Source organism: Macaca nemestrina, chromosome 1, assembly GCF_043159975.1.
Source record: "Macaca nemestrina isolate mMacNem1 chromosome 1, mMacNem.hap1, whole genome shotgun sequence".
Lineage (NCBI taxonomy): Eukaryota > Metazoa > Chordata > Mammalia > Primates > Cercopithecidae > Macaca > Macaca nemestrina.
This window is the reverse complement of record NC_092125.1, coordinates 17,105,189-17,126,350: the sequence shown is the minus strand read 5'-3', so window position 1 is coordinate 17,126,350 and position 21,162 is coordinate 17,105,189. Positions and strand designations below refer to the sequence as shown.

At 39.1% G+C, this 21,162-nt stretch overlaps 1 protein-coding gene across 5 annotated transcripts in view; it reads left to right on the top strand.

The window, feature by feature from the left end:
- The window catches only part of LOC105499180 (DISC1 scaffold protein), a 426,110-nt gene extending 419,332 nt beyond the window's left edge, over positions 1 to 6,778 (top strand). For 3 of the 5 annotated variants that reach the window (XR_011610479.1, XR_011610478.1, XR_011610476.1), the window contains one exon: positions 61 to 6,778. The gene's annotated coding sequence lies outside the window, so the exon portion shown is untranslated. The remainder of the gene's footprint in view (positions 1 to 60) is intronic. The other 2 variants (XR_011610480.1, XR_011610477.1) reach the window with 2 other exon arrangements.
- The last annotated feature ends 14,384 nt before the right edge of the window (positions 6,779 to 21,162 follow it).

Sequence of the window (21,162 nt, the reverse complement as noted above, 5' to 3'; positions counted from 1 at the left end):
AAATTATCTTAATCCCAACAACAGCCCTGCAAGGTAGTTACTACTATCCCCCTTCTATAGGTGAGAAGACTTAAACTTATGGATGACTATGCAGAAGGAGGCTATGTTGGATTCCCTCAGTCCAGATATCAAACCAAGTAATGTTAACAGAAAATAGAAACATCTTACTTCCCTTTTCTTGGTGTCTTGTGATTAAAATAGAGCAACTTTTAGCTAACGCTCAAGCTAATCTTTTTCTCCTTCTATTGAGTATTATTCACTATTTAGATAGACACAGAAAGAAGACATCAACAGAAGTAGCTTGTGTTTAACATGATGGAATTCTCATAGGCAGTCCTTGAAGCAATGTGAGCTGATGAGCATCACACTGTTAATTTGTGAATTGTTTAATTGGTACTTGGCAACAGAGTCCATCTTTGACAAGGCTGCAACTTCCTGAACGTTTATATTTAGGATCCTCCTTCTTTCTACATTATTTTCTCTCCCTTTAAGCACTTCCAATCTTCAACCTAGATACCCAGTACTTTTGCTGCAATCTGATTTCTCATATATCTAACCTTGTTGTCTAGGAAGTCTGAAGACCCACCTGGAATGTGAATAAGGTAAGTCCCTTCCTAAAATGCCAGTGATGTTGGATTCTTGTGTGGTGTTGTTGGACCTAAGGAAAAACTCATGGAAATACAAGAAAGTGTTGTTCAATTCAGTTCTTCCTTGGGTCTGGGGTTTCTGGAGGAGGAGGAGGAAAAGGAGGAGACAGAGAAGGAGGAGGAGGTAGGAGGTGCTTCTCTTCCTCTGGTTCACAACCCTCACATTCCCTCATGTACATGGGAAACCTGAGCAAAATACTCCAAAAAATGAATAAAAATTAGTATATTATTTAAGAACCAATATATCAAAACGTCTGCTTGAATAACTGCCTTTCTTTTTAGAGTTTTCAGGTGATGGCAGCCTTATTTTAGGGAGCCTAATTCCTCTTCTGAAATTGTCTTCAGATTCAATTTTCATACCATTTGTGAGTACCAATCTCCCATCTAGATGGTCACCTCCTTTTTTGACTTGAGGGTGTATTGTTCATTTTGATCAGCTTCCTAATAGTAATAATAGCTATGGAATATTTTCAGACACTGTCTTAAGCATTTTAAATGTATTACTTTATTTAATTCTGGGACAGTCTTATGACAGCAATCCTATGGCAAAAGTAATCAGTCAGCAAAATGGAAACCTTGCTAAGCATTCTAAACAGATCGTGATTTAATATAAGGAATTTCCAATTGAGAAGGGCTAGAGAATAAAACCTTAAGAAAGGCCACCACTAACTTTCAGGTTTACCATGTGGCCTGGGGAATCAGGAAATTGCTGCTACTGCTCATATTAGGAAGTTACAAGAAGCCTTCACCAATGGTCATAATCAACCTACAGCACAAATGAGAGTGGGTTTAAGGAGAGTCCCTTGAGGTCACGGTGCAGCCTCATAATGTCTGGGCTCCACACATCTCTGCACTACCATCCACCACCAGCAAGCTAATATGGGTTCAGTCTCCCTGTCCAAATTTCAAATCAGAGCATCTCATTCCATTTCAGAGAAGCCTGGAGACAAGGTAACCTGGGAAATGTTCTTTCCTGTGATGTGGGAAAAATATTAGAAGAGACTAGAAACGAAAGCTGGTTGCAAAACATATCCATCACTGTTATTGCTCCCATTTTTAGGTGATAAATTGCCACAGAAATTAAATAGTACAGCCACGCTTTGAATACAGAGCTTCCCCAATCCAAGCTCATACTCGTACCCGTTAAAATGTACTTGGCTGTGGTTGACTTTAGGTTGTTTTCAATGAATACATATGCCTTCAAAAATAGCTATGAAGCTATTAAAAGTTTTCAAAAATGGTTCTGAAGTGAACTCCAAAAGAGGAGCTCCAAAAATGTTTTGCATTACAGTGGTATCGTTAGAGAAAAACAAAAGTCTTCCCAAGCTGTTAGAATCACTTTGGGGCTGTACGAATTATGAAACTTGCAACAGCTCAACGTTTCTGCTTAGACAAGACATATAGCATCTCTGCTCACATTCCCTTGGTCAAAGTACGTCTCAAGACCAACATCAGTGGAGTAGGATGGACAGTTCTCATTGGAGGTACGCAAGTCCTATAGCAGTGGGCAGTATAGAAAAGTGAGAAGTGGCCAGGCACGGTGGCTCATGCCTTTAATCCCAGCACTTTGGGAGGCCGAGGCGGGTGGTTCACTTGAGGTCAGGTTAAGACCAGCCAGGCCAACATGGTGAAATCCTGTCTCTGCTAAAAAACAAAAACAAAAACAAAAAAAACCCACAAAAAAAATTAGCCAGGTGTGGTGGCACACAGCTGCAGTCTCAGCTACTTAGGAGGCTAAAGGCACAAGAATCAATTGAGCCTGGGAGGCTGAGATTGGAATGAACCGAGATCACACCACTGCATTCCAGCCTGAGTGACAGAATGAGACTCTGTCTCCAAAAAAAAAAAAAAAAATAAAAGAAAAAAGAAAGAAAGGTGGTAAGTAAATATTTGGAAACAGAAAATAATCGGTTGCAGTATTGTATCAAAAAATAGTAGGAAAGGAAGGAAACAAGCTAGCTAAGGAACAAGTACGATAACAGCGAAATTGAAAAGTAAAGATATTTGCCAAAAGATGAAAAAATAGAAATATATCACTTCGTGCATTAGACACAGAACAAGATTAAAAAGAAAGACTTCTCTTAACTGAAAAGGAAAGAGACTTTTGGGACTGAAAATACAGGAGTTTTCAAAGCCCCCTTGGATGTCAGCCACCTAATTAATGTCAAAAGCAACATTTTGCAAACCACACATACTGAGTCAGGGAAGAATATAGTTAAAGATTGTTCGGATTAATTAAATGTGCTCAAATCTACAAACCCCAGTCATTTATATATAAGGTTGTTCAAGGGGCTAGCTGAAATTATCCAAGAGCCATAGAGCTAAGCTTTAGAAAATTATAAAGGACCAGCATATAAAAGAAGAAAAATATACTGCATATCATTTAATTCCTTTTTCTTTTCATTTATTTTAGTGTGATGGATAAAGTCATATAGCAAAACACTTCTTACTGTTTGCTTCCAGAAGAATTATGACCATGGACTAGTTCCAATAATACAGAATAATACATTATGACCAAGTGGAACTTACTCCAGAAATGCAAGGCTGGTTAAATATCAGTAAATTCGTTAATGTAATTCAATATATTATTAGGTCTGAGAGGAAAAAAAAACTATATGATGTAGCTGTAGATGCTGAAAAAATATTTGATGAAATTGACACCATTTATGATTCAAAACCCTGAAAAAAGTAGAAGTCAGATATGTCTTAAATAAAAAAAATAAAAAAGTATCTCAATATCTGTCCATGATAGCCCCCAGACTAGCATCTTATTTGATGGGGAGACACTGGAGACATTCCTGCTAAGGTCAGGAGCAATAAAGTCACTACTATTTCATATTGTATTTGAAGTATTAGCCAACAATTTAACATATAGAAATCTAATAGTCTTTATACACAGAAATAATAACCAATTAAAAGATATAATAAAAACAAAGACCTCATCTACAATAACAAAAAGATATATAAAATACTTAGATACGATTTTAACAAGAAATGTCTAATAACTATATAAGGAAAACTTGGAAACACTCCTAGAAGACATGAGGACCAAATTAAACAGATGGAAAATTATACTGTATTCTTGGATAGAAAGATCTGAGATCACTGGAACTCTGGGAGTGAAGACCAACTCTGCACACATTGCCACCCTGCCCTGGCCTCGGCAAAGGGGTGATGTGGGAGGACACATTTTCATCTACTGCCCCTTCGTTAAGTCCTGTGACTCTGTACCTGAGTGACTGTAGGGTTAAAAAAAAATGAAAGGGAATGATTGTAGCTATAAGTTATCCTGGGTGCTAAATATGACTATTCTTGGAGTCCAAGAGAGAAGAAAAACAAGAAGTTAAAATTTGTATGGGGGTGCTTTCACAGTCTTGCCTCCTGTATTGAAATCTGCCCTCTTTTTTTTTTTTTTTTTTTTCTTGGAGAGAGACCCACTTTCTTCTATCTTAAGTAATAAAAATTATATTTTTCTTTTGGAAAAATCCTGCCACCTCACAGGATTAGGACCCTACTTTCTTCTACTGCCTAGCTCAGTAATCCACTCTAGTCTCCAATTCTGAACAATGCAGTGAAGATACCATCATTGGAGGTAAATAGGCATGGTGGGATCTTCACCAAAGCAGTTGGGCTTTGTCACTTCAAGTTCAGCACTGACCACCTCCCCGCTCCAACCCCATGAGCTCTCTCACCTGCACTGAGGGGTACATATGCAACTTGATTCTTTCTGTGACCCTCCAGTGGACATCTACTAGATAAAACATGCCAGCTTGCATCACAGAGTTCACAGTTTAAATCCACAGTAATTAAAAAAAAAAAAATTTCTTCAATGCAACATAATTTCCAGAAGTTATCTTGCCTGTAATGGAGATAATGCTCATGAGGGAGAATAGCAGTTCTGCCTTGTTCAGCCTCCTGCTTTCAGGCTCAGCCCAGGCTCCCCTGATCCACAGGAAACAGCCTTTAACATCGTGCCTTTTTCAACAACACAGCCATCGACTTTCAGTGGTCAACTTTGGGCAGTAGGTAGATCTGGCCAAACAGAAATGGCCCAGGGCCAGATTAACTCCCAGTGGGATATAGTCCCCCATTCATCCCTGTAAATTGACAATGGCACTTGGTAAGGGGATGTATATATATATATATTTTTTCCTCCAATTATACATCACAAAAGATATAGAAGTGGACTTACCAAAATGTGTATACTGATTATTGCCAGGTGGCAGGAAAAACAAGAGAGTTTTTTTCTTCTTCTTCTTTGTGCTGAGTTTTGCTGATTTTTCTGCAATAGCCCCGGCTTATCTTGCAATTAAAAATCAGTTTTAAAAGGAGAAAATGAGGAAGAACAAAGCTAGGGAAAAGAGGATGCCTCACTGCAGGGAAGCATTGTTCGTGCACAAGCACCATCAAGGGAATTTGAGCAAACCAGCGAATTAAACAATATTCAACAGTAAAAGCCAAGGATAAAACAAAATTGGCTGTAATGCCAGCGCTATATGTTAGGTTTTTCAGTTTAATAAATACTTGTTGAGCTCCTAGGATATGCCAGGGGCAGGAAACATAAAAATAATTAAGACACATCCTTGAGTTCCAGGGTATTATGACTTGGTACGCTACCTCTGTGGTCTCTACTCTTTTCTCTACGTGATCTCTACTCTTTTATCTACACGGATGCACACATTCTCCCTACATTGTTGCTTCTCCTTAGTTATGAGTTAACAATGTACATAATGGACAAGGCAGCCACTTGGGGCTGGTGTGTTTGGAGTTCTGCAGGCCCAGTTGGTACTCTGACTGTGATAGTTTCCACCCAGATCATTGCACATATATCATTAGGGAATTGCATTCCACAGTGAATTTTATTTATTATTTTTTAATGTTTGAAATAATTTCCCCATAGGGCAAAGACTTTGTCTTTTTTTTTGAGATGGAGTTTCGCTCTCTCGCCCAGGCTGGAGTGCAGTGGCATAATCTTGGCTCACTGTAACCTCTGCCTCCTGGGTTCAAGCGATTCTCCTGCCTCAGCCTCCCAAGTAGCTGGGACTACAGGCATGCATCACCACGCCCAGCTAATTTTTGTATTTTTTAATAGAGACGGGGTTTCACCATATTGGCCAGGATGGTCTTGATCTCTTGACCTCGTGATCCACTCGCCTCAGCCTCCCAAAGTGCTGGGATTACAGGCATGAGCCACCATGCTCGGCCGACTTTGTCTTTTTTGAGGTTGAATCCCCAGCATATAAAACAACGTCCAGCATGTAGACAATCAATCAATGCTTGTTAAATGGAAAAAAAATTACTTTAGCAATGGAAGAATGGAAGTAATGCCCTTATGTTTGACTGTGTTTTATCTAATATCATTGGCCCTGGGGCCTACTCAGGAATTCTTGTGAAGTAATAAATTCTAAGCTGCAAATTACTTTCAAATATAGTGATTTTTAAATAAGTAATAACTTAAATGTGTAGAGGAATTGACATCATGGTATGCCAACAATCCCTTATTAATTTTGATGTTGGTGGGAGTATTTGGTGTATGATCTAGTGCTAATTGTTTTTTATATTTTAGATATTCTCATAAAGTAACAGTTCGTTGTGTGTGTCCTCTCTCTAAAGAGGGTAATAATAAAATGGCCCTATAGCAATGTGGAGTGTGGAGAGACAGTGAAGGTAGACTTCATGGAGGAGGGGACATGGATGAGGATTAGGAAGGAAGGTAGTTTCTTGTCTACTTTACAATCTAGCCAATGTGAGCTTCCCAGTCCTGATGGACTGGGTCCTGCTGTAGGATGACCACCTGACACTGGTTTTATTCAATCCTGCTGCAGGAGTCTTTGTGAACCTTTTGTTCACAATCCCAATCAGTGGAGAAAGGAAGTCCACTTTCAGCTCCTCTCCAGGATCCCCGTGGGTGGCTTCCCTCCACCATATGTTCCTCTGAAGCTGTGCTGCCCAGCCACTTGCCTTGGGGCTTGGTACAAATGCATCTTGGAAGTGAAGTGCTGGGGAAGACGAAAGTGCTCTTTCCAGATGGCACCAAATTAGCCTCTTGAGATCCGCATTTGCCGGGAATATGCTTATAAGGAAAGCAAACAAAGGAGTCCCTGGAGATTGTAAACAGTCTAGGGCCTTGGATGGGAAATGGGGGAGGTAAGGAAGAAAGCTGGGGGAAGAGGCTGGAGAAAGCAGTAGGGCAAGGGAGGGGGGCATCTATCCCAAACCCACCCACAGCCGACTCTCGCCTCCTCCTGGCCATTCACAAGGAAGCCAGTTTCATTGCCAGACAACACACATTATCAGTGTGATTTAAAAATAATGATCTGATTAATTTAAATGTGAATCTGATTGCCTTTAATATTGAAACACTGGCTCTAACAATGCCTTCAAGAGCTTAAAAAGAAGTCTTGCTTTTCTTACATAGCTAGTGTTTATTTTGTGCTTACTATGAGTCAGGCATTATCACATTTAATTCACCAAGTCACACTAAGAGGTAGACATGATTACAATGTCTATATTACAGATAAGGACACAAAGGTTTAGAGAAGTTTAAAAAAGGTAAAAAACATATCTAAGATTATACTTCTAGTAGGTGGCAACTCTGAGCTGTATACCCAGGGTTGCCAAACCAAACTCAGTGTTGATCACCTCAATGCTCAACTGCCTCTGTGTAACGGAAGCACTGCCTTCTGCCCTCTGCCCTCTCTGCTTCCCAGAATCATCACCCTTTTCTGTGAGTTCTTCCTTATGGGCTGAGGGACACCAGGCCCTTCATAATCCTGATCTCTTTCCTCAGGTTCTCAGTGATCTAGTGCTTTCACACTATACTTGATCATGTTGCCCAGCTTCTGTTGGGTTGATTGTTGTTTTCTTTGTTTTATCAAGAATGACAAACAAGAAGCTGTGTTGGGTGAGTGTCCCCAGAAGCTGATCCTGACACAAAGATTTGGGTGAAAGTGCTTTATTTGGGAGGTGATTCCTGGAAGCATCTGTGGAGGACTGGGGAGGTGAGACAGACAAGAAAGGCATCCAATGGTGACTGCCATGGGCAACTGAGACTTAACTTGCTGGTGGACTCTAGGAGAGGCTGCAGAGCACACCTGAGAATTTTCCCCTCTGAGGGGCGAGGATGTCAGGGATATTTATCTTCCCACTCTCATCTATCAGAGGGATTTACTTCGCAGCACACCCAGCCTCCCCCATGTGCAGATCAAGAGAACGTGCCTAGGCAGAGGTTGCAGGTGCTTGCCACAGGATGCACTGGAATACAGAGCTCCATGGGGCTAAGCAGGCAGGCCCATGGAGCTCTCTATTCCTACATCTGTAGCCCTGGGACTCCCTCTCTAGACCACGACAGAATCACTCAATTCTCACAGCCCTCCTTTCTGCTGAGCCCAAATAAGAATTCAGAATCCTTCTCAAAAGCGGTTCTCCAGGCAGCAACTTCTCATTGATTAGAGTTGGTGCACAAGATAGAACCCATGTTATATCCTTTCTATCTAGTCTGATATTTAACCTTGGAGGACTTCTGCTCCATCGTGCAATGACCTCTAATGTCACCTTCAGTAATAACATTCTATGGCTACATGACCTTGTATGTCTATGAATGTGTCTTCGGTTGCATTAGCTTTCTTAGAAGTTTTTCTCTAAACTGCAGAGTCAACTAAACATGTCAAGTCTTTTTCGAAAAGATGGCTATGATTGGTTTTCTATGTCACGTATCAGCGCAGCTGACTTTCTAAACCTGAGTTTAGGGCTTTCCATTGATTCCTTTTAAATTTTATCAAGTTAGTTCAGGTCGATCATTCCAGCTTGGTAGAGGGGTTTGCAAAGCCATTCTCTTATCTAAGAAATGAGTCATCTCCCCTAACTTTTGGCAGCTGCAAATTTGATAATCAGGTTGGTTTTGTTTTCACAAAAAAATTGTTTAAAACATTTAGCAGGATGGGACCAGGGACAAAACCCTTGACTAGAGACCTCCATTCTGTGGCATGTGATCCATTATTAATGGAAAGGAAAGTCCTGCAACCTGGGGTCACTGAGAGTGCCCAGGGTAGGGATGTTTGAGGTCGCTGTGCATCCTGGATTCTCAACCATCTGAACCAGTCTAATGGAGAAACAACCTTGGGCTCCTTCACCATCAGGATTGCTCCTCGCCCCTTGGTCAAATGGATCCAACCCTTTTCCCTTGATGCATTCCCACATCTGAAATGGAAATGATAACCTCTCTAATGATGCTAGTAAAGCTCTCTGAGATCTCTGGCTGAAAGCTGGTATACAATCCAGATTCACGTACTACTTCACGATTCCTATTGCAGTTTCTAAAGCACCTTTCCTTCTTCCCGCCGTGGCTCAGCATGCCCTGTGTTTCTCCTTCAGCATTTTCCTATGGCTAGCATCTGCTCTGTTCTATTCTGACTCTCCCTCCTGAGAGCTAGCCAGCTGTCCACGCCAGGTGAGGCTTTGGGAGGACACAGGGCCTGAATGTGTTTGCATGTGTATGAGTCGGTGTGTGTCTGGGTGTGTTTGTGGAAGCAAGGTGAGGGGAAGACGAGGGCATAAAGTGGTTCTAGCCGGCCTCGTTTGCATGAAGCATGTTTATGCACAATCGGCAACTTTCCGACAGATGCCATTCATGTCAGTCGGTGCAAGAGGCCCCTTGGCCCCATCTGGTTGTACCATTCTGGACAGTTGTCCAAAGCAGCATGCTCTGTGCCTCTTCCAATGTCAGTGGCTCCCTCCAGCCTGTGCTGGTCATCCTTCTTAGACCCTCCAGCAGGCCCTTTCATCCTCATCAGCACTTCTCAGGGGAAGGGACAGATCTAGAGTGGATTGGCAGAAGCAGCACGAAGAAGAGTCCTCGTTGAGTCTGATGGCATTTTCCAGAAAGAGCAGACTTTCAGCTGTGCTTGCAATCTGAAACCCTAGACACCCTGGGCTTTCCCTCCTTGCCCAATCCCACAGAATTATGATGTTCATCAACATGCATAATTTATGAAAGAACACATAAAAAAGCGCTTGGCACATGTTAAAGTTTTATAAAACGTATAAGGTAGTCCTGTGATTTGTGAAGCTTTTATATGTCCCTATACCCATTTCAGGTACATTTAGACACACACAGCCTCGCATTTGCTGCATTTCACATCTGTTTCGCTGCCCCTGAAGAACACAATCGAATTCCCTGTTATGAATAAATAATGTCAGCAGAACCACGAAGAAGAACAGGAAACACAAAGTGGTGCTATGGCCAGCAAAGCCTCTGCGCATGTGATATCCTGAATTTCTTTTATTAATTTCTCCAGTTCTGTTCCATTTATCTGTCTGAGCATCAGAGGGCTAAGCCACAGATACAAGGTCCTCTCCTCTGCGATCAGCCACATGTCTTTGCTCCTGTGCATTCTACTCTAGAATGGACACACTCGGTAACATGGTTTGAATGTGACTCTCCAAATCTCATGTTGAAACGTGACCTCCAGGACTTCAGGTGGGCCCAGTGGGAGGCATTTGAGTCATGGGGCAGATCCCTCATGAATATGTCGTTGCTGTCCTCATGGTAATGAGTGAGCTCTCACTCTGTTAGTTCATGTAAGAGCTGGTTGTTTAAAAAGAGCCTGGCACCTCCTCCTCTCTCCTGTTGCTCCCTCTCTCCCCAGGTGACATGACAGCTCCCTGTTCACCTTCCACCATGATTGTAAGCTTCCTGAGGCCTCACGAGAAGCTGAGCAGATGTGAGTGCCATGCTAGTACAGCCTGCAGAACTATGAGTGAAATAAACCTCTTTTCTTAAATTACCCAGCATCAGGCATTCTTTTACAGCAACGCAAAATGGACAAACACACTGTGGCTGACTGACCTTCCATAGTGAAAAGAGGATATTAGACATGAGTGTATCATCATTTATAAAGTATGATGCTGGTATGTAAAACTGTTTGGTTCTTCCTGGGTAATGCAACCCGTTTATGTACAGGTGGCAATTCTGAAGCTACATGACATGGAAAAGGACTGTCCTTTTCCTGTTTGGCTACATAGAACGGCAGTGCTCACTGTTGCAAACAGGTATCATAAATGTAAAGGAAGCAAGAGTGGCTCTGAGCAACCGTAGTCGCAGCAGCTCTCCCTGTACTCCCTGTCTGTTCTCTTCTTCCACCTGGTACTACCCAACTTCTTTACCATATATGCATTCATCTAGAGCATTGTGGCATCCCAACTCATTTGATCTCCCAACAACCTTGTAAAGTCTGGAAGGCAAGGGTTTTATTATGCCCATTTTGGAAATAATGACTTTGGTGTTCCCTGGCACCTCAAACACACGCAGTTAGCACCCATACTTCTTTCACAACAGGACGAGTTACTGAAAAATTAGCAGTAGTGCTATTGCTTTTGCTGGGTCGGCTTATCAGCAGAAAAGAGAGAATGTGGAATTGCCATTTCACCCTCATGGGAAGCATTGCCAGGCCACTGGGGGCAGAGTTCAGGCCAACTCAACCCCTGGCCATGTAGACAGCTACAGTGCACATAAGGTGTTTAACTGGTGGCCAACTTTAAAATATTGAGGAGATTTTCCCAGAAACTATGATTTCCAGTTTCTCTTGGAGAAAGTGGAAGATCTCTGAACCTGGAGATGGCAGGGCTTCAAGGTGGGATGGTTGTGTGGGGTGCCAGGAGTCAGTGATGTCCCCATGGCAGAGTCTGGCAGTGGGGAGTGGGGAGGGAGGGGACACTAGCAGGTGTCCCTCTCGCAACTTCACATGCCCAAGAGCCTGAGCACTGGCAGCACAGCCTCTGGGGCCTGAATACCAGAAGCCCTTCTCCAGTTTCCTTGGCTGTGTTAGCCAGGAGGCTTTCATGAAATCCCAAGGGGGCAGGAAGCAGGGAGGGGTCCCCCAAAAGTAGTCGAGATTGAATCTTTTACCAAACTTGACAAAGGAGGGTTTTGTTTTGTAATTTTTATTTGAAAAGTATTTATTTATTCAATTTATTCATTTTTTTAGAGACACAGTCTCACTGTTACCCAGGCTGGAGTGCAGTGGTACAATCATTGCTCATGGGAGCCTCAAACTCATGAGCTCAAGTAATCTTCCTGCCTCAGCTACCCCAGTAGCTGGGACTACATGCATGCCACCATGCCTGCCTAATTTATTTATTTTTTTAGAGACAGGATCTTGCTATGTTGCCCAGGCTTATCTCAAACTCGTGGCCTCAGGTGATCTTCACTGCTCAACCTCCCAAAGAGTTGGGATTATAGGCATGAGCCACTGTGTTTGGCATTTTGTATTCTCTTATGAGATGGTCAGCCATCTGTGGTCACAAGAGGAGACACTGGAGAGGCTCAGGAAAACAAAGTTCATGATCCTCACAGTTTCTAGTGCCAGGCAGAGTCACGTGGGGAAGACGCCAGGATGGTCAGGAGGCAGAAGGCAAGATGAAGGGAAGGTTTAGGCCAGAGCCTTTACTGGAGTTTTCCAGGAGAGACAAGGCAAGGTGGGTGAACACTTTAGGATTGGCTGCTTTGCATAATTTCAGAGGGCCCTAAGCTATAGGGGTGGCACACTAGGGAGTTGCCTGGCACCTGGCCCTGGGATGATTAGGGCAGAGGAATATTGCCTCCTGCGGAGCAAGGGCGGGATAGAGGAGGTGCGGCTGTGTGTTGGTTAGTTTGCATATCAGAGGCATGTTTGGGGCTGGGTTGGGCTCTGACAATTAGCTGGCTCAGGGAAGGCTGTCTCTCTCCTCCATAAAGTTTTTCAACATGTCAAGACATAATATACAGAAAAATTAAAACAATGCAATACAGGCTTAGAGCCAGATACAACTTGATTCAAACTGAGTAAGTTAAATAATTGATCTGGAGCAATCGGTACTTCCTAAGAGTCAGGCTTCTCTGTAGCCCACGAACTTCAATAGAGACTCCTGTGGGGTATTTGTGTAGGGAGAGAAGATCTCTCCACTCCTGACACGGTCTTCCTACTTGAAAACGTAACACTCCCTACTTATATTTACTTTTCATGAACGATTTTATAATTCTATTTAAATCTTATTACATTTATTTTTCATGAATGATTTTATAATTCTGTTTAAATCTTATTATATTTATTTTTCATGAATGATTTTATAATTCTACTTAAATCTTATTATTTAAATCTAGTACCTCTTCATTGTACATAAAATTCAGAAAAAAAGTTGGGGCATATTTTAAAAAACACACCTGAATTCTTGTTATGCAGGAATACTTAATATTTTGGAACACAGAGTTATGAAGAAACTGTGGAAAAACTCAACTATTTCTCTCCCCTCCCCCCATGTATGTGTGTATGCATACACTCATGTATGTGAACATAAGTACATAATTATATTTATATGCACTTCTATATATCTACACCTATTTAGGTCCAGCTTGCTAAAGCCAAAATCCTCCCCACTTTTAAATCACAGCTGAAGGCCTCCTTCCTCAGTTCACTGGTACTTCCCTAGCCCTCCCTCTTTTTTACTGGTTTCTGTGTTCTTTCGTACTGCTTACTTCTTTTTTTTTTTTTAACTTGGGCTGCTCCTTCCCCTGCCTCTCTTATTTGTATATACTTCAAATGAGGAGGGTAATGTCTAAAAGGCAGCACGTAATTACAAGTGGACCTCAAATACTGCTACAGTCAAGTTCTAAACAATCTTTAGAACACTGACTCTGCCAGTCCCCGGAGACATCAGCAGAAAATGGGAGCCCTGTGTGCTGTGGTGCTGTGGTGCTGTGGGCATGATGTCTGCCAGCCAGTGGCTCCATTTAGGCACTTTTGTCACCTTGCTCATTGTCTCGGCTTATGCAATTATTTAATTTTTTTTTTTTTTTTTTTTTTGCATTTTGACATTTCTCATTTGTAAAGTGAGTAGAAAATGGGTATATAAAAGTGGTGGTTCTAGTGGTGAGAAGACTAATTAAGTAGATACAAAGATAGAGCATCAAAGTGTGAAGCCTTCCGCCTCAGCGAGATGTTTATTAGACTTAAGCCAGTCAATCGCAAGCCAATCACATGCCAGTGATAAGGAAAGAAACAGAAGTCACTGTGTTAGCTACTACAGATAGAGTGTATGTGGTGTAAATAGTGACTTAAATTATTGTTTTAGCTCTCTGAGAATGAAACATTTATTGGCACCTGCTATATATACCAGGCTAAAAAGTTATTTCCAATTCTGAAATAATTGACAGTTCAAAGTTAAATTTTTATGAAGTTATTATTCTGACTATACCCAGAGTTTTTTGATTCTTGAATTCCAAATTATCCTCCTCTTCTTCACCTGTCATTTTTTTCCTCCACCAAAATAGTGTTCCTTCCTTAGTGATTTTTTCCATAGCAGATGATTAATTTATGTTTCAGAAAAACAGAGACAATGAACAATGCTAGGCCTTTGGAACTTTTAACCTCTGACAGAATTTTCATGGAAATGCAGAGAAATGGGGACTATTATGAAGAAATGACATCTAATGCTAATTCACTAAACTCATTTTGCCGGTTTCCAACCAACTACTTTGACTAAATCTTCAATTCCAAGTAGACAGAGTTCAGTTACATTTTTTATTTATCTATATTCAAAATCTGTAATGTTAAGTATTGTGAAGCAATAGCTAAAGGGAAAAAATCCAAATAAAAAAGTTAAAAAGCGGAAGTTTTGGATAATGGATAGTGTACAAAAATCTGTGAGTTAATACCACCTATCTAAATAATTTTGTAGTTTTTCATTATTTGAAAGATGACCTAGCCAATAGAATAAGACAAAAGAATGAAGTAAAGGCATAACATAGGAAAGAAATAAATAAAACTGTTTTATGCACAAAAAACAATGATTCTGCACATAGAAAATAAAAAAGCTATGCAGGTAAAACATATAATTAATAGGTGAATTTTACAATATTACTGAATGCACAAATACCCAAAAATCACTTGTATTTCTATACACCAGCAACTTAAAGAAATTAAAAATTTAAATGGTAGAATTCAGAATAGCACAAAATAATCAAATATCTTTAAAATACATGTATTTAAAGACATGCAAGAACTTTATACTGAAAATAAAGCTACCTTTATGGAGAGGAATCAAAGAAGACATAAATAAGCAGAAGGATATACAATTTTCATAAAGTGGAAGGCTCAGTATTTTAAGATGTAATTTCTCCCACAATTTACCTATAGATTCAATGCAATCATAGGAAAAAACCTAGAAGGTGTGCATTTTGGGGGTAAAAGTTTAAAAGTGATTCTCTCTCACTTTCTGGCTCACTTTCTCACAGACACATATGTATATAGCAATTTAAAAAGCTAAGAAGATAATATTGAGGTAGAATTTACACTATCAGATATCAAAATTTATTATAATGCTACAGTAATTAAAATACTATAGTGTTGGGCAAAGATAGTAAGCAAGCAAAAAGAGCAGAAACAAAGCTGTACATATATGATCACGTATTTATTACAAAGATGTTCCTGCAGTGCAGGGAGGAAGAAAGTTCTTTTCAACAAATGTGGCTGTGCCAAATGAATAACCGTATTTGAAATAACTCAACTTGAATCCTACCTCACAACGTACAAAAAAAATTAAATTCCAGGTGGAATGTAAATCTAAATATGCAAAGTGTAAAGGACTGACAGATTGGACTTGTTAAAATTTAGAACATCTGTTAATAAAATAACAGTCATAAGAAAGTGAAATGAAGGCTGGGCTCAGTGGCTCAGGCCTGTAATCTCAGCACTTTGGGAAGCCAGGGCAAGCGGATCACCTGACGTCTGGAGTTTGAGACCAGCCTGACCAACATGGTGAAACCCCATCTCTACTAAAAATACAAAAATTAGACAGACGTCGTGGCGTGGGCCTGTAATCCCAGCTACTCAGGAGGCTGAGTCATGACAATCCCTTGAACCCAAGAGATGGAGGTTGCAGTGAGCTGAGATGATGCCACTGCACTCCAGCCTGGGCGATAGAGCAAGACTGTCTAAAAAGAAAAAAAGAAAAAAAAAAAAAAAGAAAGAAAGTGAAATGAGAATCCACTGAACAAAGGATATCTATATTACATGTAAATGACAAAGGACTTACATTCAAAATATTTTTTAAAACTTCTCAAATCATTAAGAAAAAGGCAACTCAATTTAAAAATAGGCCCAAAATTTTAATGAATATTTCACAAAATATGGTACCACATAGCTCAACATCATAATTAACTGAAGAAATGGAAAATAAAATCACAATAAGATAATATAATGCCTCCCATTCCTCCATTTCTGAATGGCTAAAAGAGGTGGAGGGAGTACCAAGTATAGAATATAGAACAGTGGGAACTGTCATATGCTGTTTGGTGTATCTACCTAGACACATCACAATATATGTTCCTTATAAACCAACAATTCTATCATAAGTGTATATGAATAGAAATGTGTGTATATGTGTGCCAAACGACATGTACAACAATGTTTTTGTAAGCATTACTTTAATAGATCAAAATGGCAAACAGCAGAATGAATGCCATACAGCCGTGAAAATGAATGCTACATATAATAACATGAAAGAATTTTACATAGCGTTGATGGAACTAAGTAATGCACAAAATATTATATACCATATGATTGCCTGTATATAAAGCTTGAAAATAGTCAAACCTAATATGTGGTATTAGAAGTTGGAATATAGGTTACTTTTGAGTAGGGATTAATGACTGCACACCTAAGATTTGTGCATCTTTCTGTATAAATATTATGCTTCAATTAAAATTAGAATCTTACTTAAAAATAAACTTTTGCATGGCAAAATGTGCCTCTTGTTTTCACCTTTGAATTTATTAGCAGTCAGTACAAGTTCATCATAACCTAACGAATGAACATTTCTCCATCTGTCTCATTTCCTTAAAGATTATTTTCAATTGCTTCTGTGTCCAGAATGTTAATCTCAAATATTTCATTTATATTTGATACTATTTTCTTCACTGTTAAGTATTTATATCAAAACTTTATACTAGTGCATGGTGTAGTGAGACGTTAAATTGTTTTTTCCCCAAATTACTTGCTTATCTCAGTGTAATTTATTAACTAATATTCTCTTTCCCTTTAAAAGTTCTATACAAAGAAAGTATGTATTCTGCCCTAATAAGCTATTTGTCTGTTCTTGCACCAGTACACTTTAATTATAACTGCATTGTAATGTATTTGTAACTTACTGTTTTCTGTCAATTTTTTAAATTATTTCCCAGAATTGTCTTATTTTAGAATTACTTGAATTTTATTAACTTAAAAAGAGAAGAACATTCTATTGATAACCATGTCATCCTTTTGGAGAGAATTATTATTATTATAATTCTGAGAATATCATGCCCTTAAATGTTTTCAGCATTTGTTGATACAATCTCTGTTCTCTTGGTGTAACAGAAAAGGAATCAGGAAATCTAAATTTGAGTTCTTGTTCTTCAACAAAGTAATTGTGTGACTTTGAGACAGTTACCAAAAGTATATCATATTTTTTGTAAATTGATTTTTATAGTTTCTACTTATTTTTTTTCTTGGAGATAATTTGCTTTTATTGATTTATAGTATTTGTTTATAAACTAAGAGTATTACATTATTAAATGCTTGCAAATTTTCTTAATTTGCAAAATACATTCTAATGTGATAAATCATTATTTTGATGTTTGTTTTTTGTGGAGGGGGAGTTTCAATATCCTTTTTTGTAGCTTGATTATTTTATTGGGGTTTAATTTACATATAGTGACATATACAAGTCTCAGTGATTTCTGAGAAACCACATACTCCCCTGTATCCACCCCCCCATCAAGATACAGAACATTTCTTTTTTAAAAATGTTCATTTTTATTTCAACAGTTTTTGGGGTACAGGTGGCTTTCGGTTACATGGATAAGTTTTTTAGTGGTGATTTCTGAGATTTTAGTGTATTTGTCACCCAAGCACTGTACACTCTGCCCAATATGTAGTCTTTTATCCCTCAGCCCCATCACAGGCTTCCCCCTTGAGTCCCCATAGTCCATTATACTATTCTTATGTCTTTGCAGCCTCATATCTTAACTCCCACTTACAAGAGAGAACATATCATACACATTGTATGTATGAGAAATACAATATTTAGTTTTCCATCCCTGAGTTACTTTACTTAGAATAATCGCCTCCAACTGTATCCAAGTTGCTGCAAAAGACATTATTTCTTTTTATGACCGAGTAGCATTCCATTATATATATATATAACCACACACACACATATATATATATATATATATATATATATATATATATATATATATATATATATAACATCTTCTTTATCCACTCGTTGGTTGATGAGCACTTAAGTTGGTTCCATGTCTTTGCAACTGGGAACTGAGCACATCTGTCTTTTTCATATAATGACTTCTTTTCCTTTGGGTAGATACCCAGTAATGGGACTGCTGGATCGAATTGTAGTTCTACTTTTAGTTGTTTAAGAAATCTCCATACTGCTTTCCATAGTGGTTGTACTAGTTTACATTCCCACCGAAAGTATAAAAGTGTTCCCTTTTCACCACACCCACACCAACATCTATTGTTTTTTGATTTTTAAATTATGGCCATTCTTGCAGGAGTAAGAATGGTATTGCATTGAGGTTTTAATTTGCATTTCCCTGATAATTAGTGCTGTTGAGCATTTTTTCATAGAAAAATAGAATTGTCTATTCATGTCCTTTGCCCACTTTTTCATGGTATTCTTTTTATTACATTATATATATATGTATATATTTTTTGAGACTGGGTCTCAAAAAATATATACATATATATATAATGTATGTATATATGGCAGTGATCTCGGCTCACTGCCACCTCTGCCTCCCACGTTCAAGCGATTCTCCCATCTCGGCCTCCTGAGTAGCTAGGACTACAGGCATGAACCACTACACCCAGATAATTTTTGTATTTTTAGTAGAGACGGGGTTTCACTAGGTTGGCCAGGCTGGTCTCAAACCCCTGACTTCAAGTGATCCGCCTGCCTTGGCCTCCCAAAGTGCTGGGGTAACAGGCATGAGCCACCAACCGCACCTGGCCGGAATTGTTTATTTGTTTGTTTTTTTCTTGCTGATTTGTTTGAGGTCTTTGTAGATTCTGGATATTAGTCCCTTGTCAGATGCATAGTTTGCAAATATTTTCTCCCACTCTGTGGGTTGTCTGTTTACTCTGCTGATTATTTTGTTTCCTAGGCAGAACGTTTTTAGTTTAATTAAGTCTCATTCATGTATTTATTTTTGTTTTGGTTGCATTTGCATTTGGGTTCTTGGTCATGAACTCTTAGTCTAAGCCAATGTCTAGAAGAGTTTTTCTGATGTTATTTTTTAGAATTTTTATGGTTTCAGGTCTTAGATTCAAGTATTTGATCCATCTTGAGTTGATTTTTGTATAAGGTGAGAAATGAGAATCCAGTTTCATTCTTCTACATGTGGCTTGCTAGTTTTCTCAGCACCGTTTATTGAGTAGGGTGCCCTTTCCCCAATTTATGTTTTTGTATGCATTGTCAAAGATCAATTGGTTGTAAGTATTTGGCTTTATTCTTGGTTTCTCTATTCTGTTCCTTTGGTCTACTTGCCTATTTTTATGCTAGTACCATGCTGTTTTGGTAACTATAACCTTATAGTATACTTTGAAGTCTAGCCATATGATGACTCCAGATCTGTTCATTTTGCTTAGTATTGCTTTGGCTATGCAGGATTTTTTTTGGTTCTAGACGAATTCTAGGATTGTTTTTTCTAGTTCTGTGAAGAATGATGCTTTTTGATGGGAATTGCATTGAATCTGTAGATTGCATTGGGCAGTATGGTCATTTTCACAATATTGATTCTACCCATGAGCCTGGAATGTGTTTCCATTTGTTTGTGTCCTCTATGATTTCTTTCAGCAGTGTTTTGTAGTTTTTCTTGTAGAGATCTTTCACCTCTTTTGTTAAGTTATATTCCTAAGCGTTTTTTGTTTTGTTTTGTTTTTGCAGCTGTTGTAAAAGGGATTGAGTGCCTCATTTGATTTTCAACTTGGTCATTGTTGGTGTATAGCAGTGGTACTGACTTGTGTACCTTAATTTTGTATCCTGAGACTTTACTGAATTAGTTTATCAGATCTAGGAGCTTTTTGGATAAATCTTTAGGGTTTTCTGGGTATATGTTCATATAATCAACAAAAAGCAACAGCTTGACTTCCTCTTTTCTAATTTGGATGCCCTTTCTTTCTTTCTCTTGTCTAGTCTGATTGCTCTGGCTAGGACTTCCAGTACTATGTTGAATAGAAGTGGTGAAAGTGGGCATCCTTGTCTCGTTCCAGTTCTCAGGGGAATGCATTCAACTTTTCCCCACGTTGGGTGTGGGTTTGTCATATATGGCTTTTATTACTTTGAGGTAAGTCCCTTATACGCTTATTTCATTGAGGGTTTTTATCATAAAGTCATGCTGGATTTTATAAAATGCTTTTTCTGTGTCTATTGAGATGATCCTCTGGTTTTTGTTATTAATTCTGTTTATGTGATATATCACATTTGTTGACTTGCCTATGTTAAACCATCCCTGCATCTCTGGTATGAAACCCACTTGATCGTGATGTATTGTCTTTTTATATAATATTGGATTCAGTTAACTAGTATTTTGCTGAGGATTTTTTTCATTAATGTTCATCAGGAATATTGGTCTGTAGTTTTCTTTTTTGTTATGTTATTTCCTAGTTTTGGTATTAGGGTGATCTAGCTTCATAGAATGATTTAGGGAGGATTCTGTCTTTATCTTTTGAAATAGTTTCAGTAGGATTCGTACCAATTCTCCTTTGAATGTCTGATAGAATTCAGCTGTGAATCCACCTGGTCCTGGACTTCTTTTGTTGGGAATTTTTTTTATTACTGATTCAACCTCACTGATTGTTATCAATGTGTTCAGGGTTTCTATTTCTTCCTAGTTTAATCTGGGAGGGTTGTTATATTTCCAGCAATTTATCCATCTCCTCTAGATTTTTTAGTTTGTGCATATAAAGGTGTTCATAGTAGCCTTAAATGCTCTTTCGTATTTCTTTTTCTTCTTCTTCTTCTTTTTTTTTTTTTTTTTGAGATGGAGTTTGCTTTTGTTGCCCAGGCTGGAGTGCAGTGGCTCCATCTCGGCTGACTGCAACCTCCGCCTCGTTCAAGCCATTCTCTTACCTCAACCTCCCAAGTAGCTGGGATTACAGGCATGCGCCACGACACCCGACTACTTTTTGTATTTTTAGTAGAGACAGGGTTTCTCCATGTTGGTCAGGCTGGTCTCGAACTCTCGACCTCAGGTGATCCACCCGCCTCGGCCTCCCTAAGTGCTGGGATTACAGGTGTGAGCCACCATGTCCAGCCGCTCTTTTGTATTTCTATGCATTGGTTGTAGTATCTCCAGTTTCATTTCTAATCGAATTTGTTCAGATCTTCTCTCTTGTTGGCTAATCTCACTAATGGTCTATCAATTTTGTTTATCTTTTCAAAGAACCAGATTTTTGTTTCATTTTTTCTTTTTTTT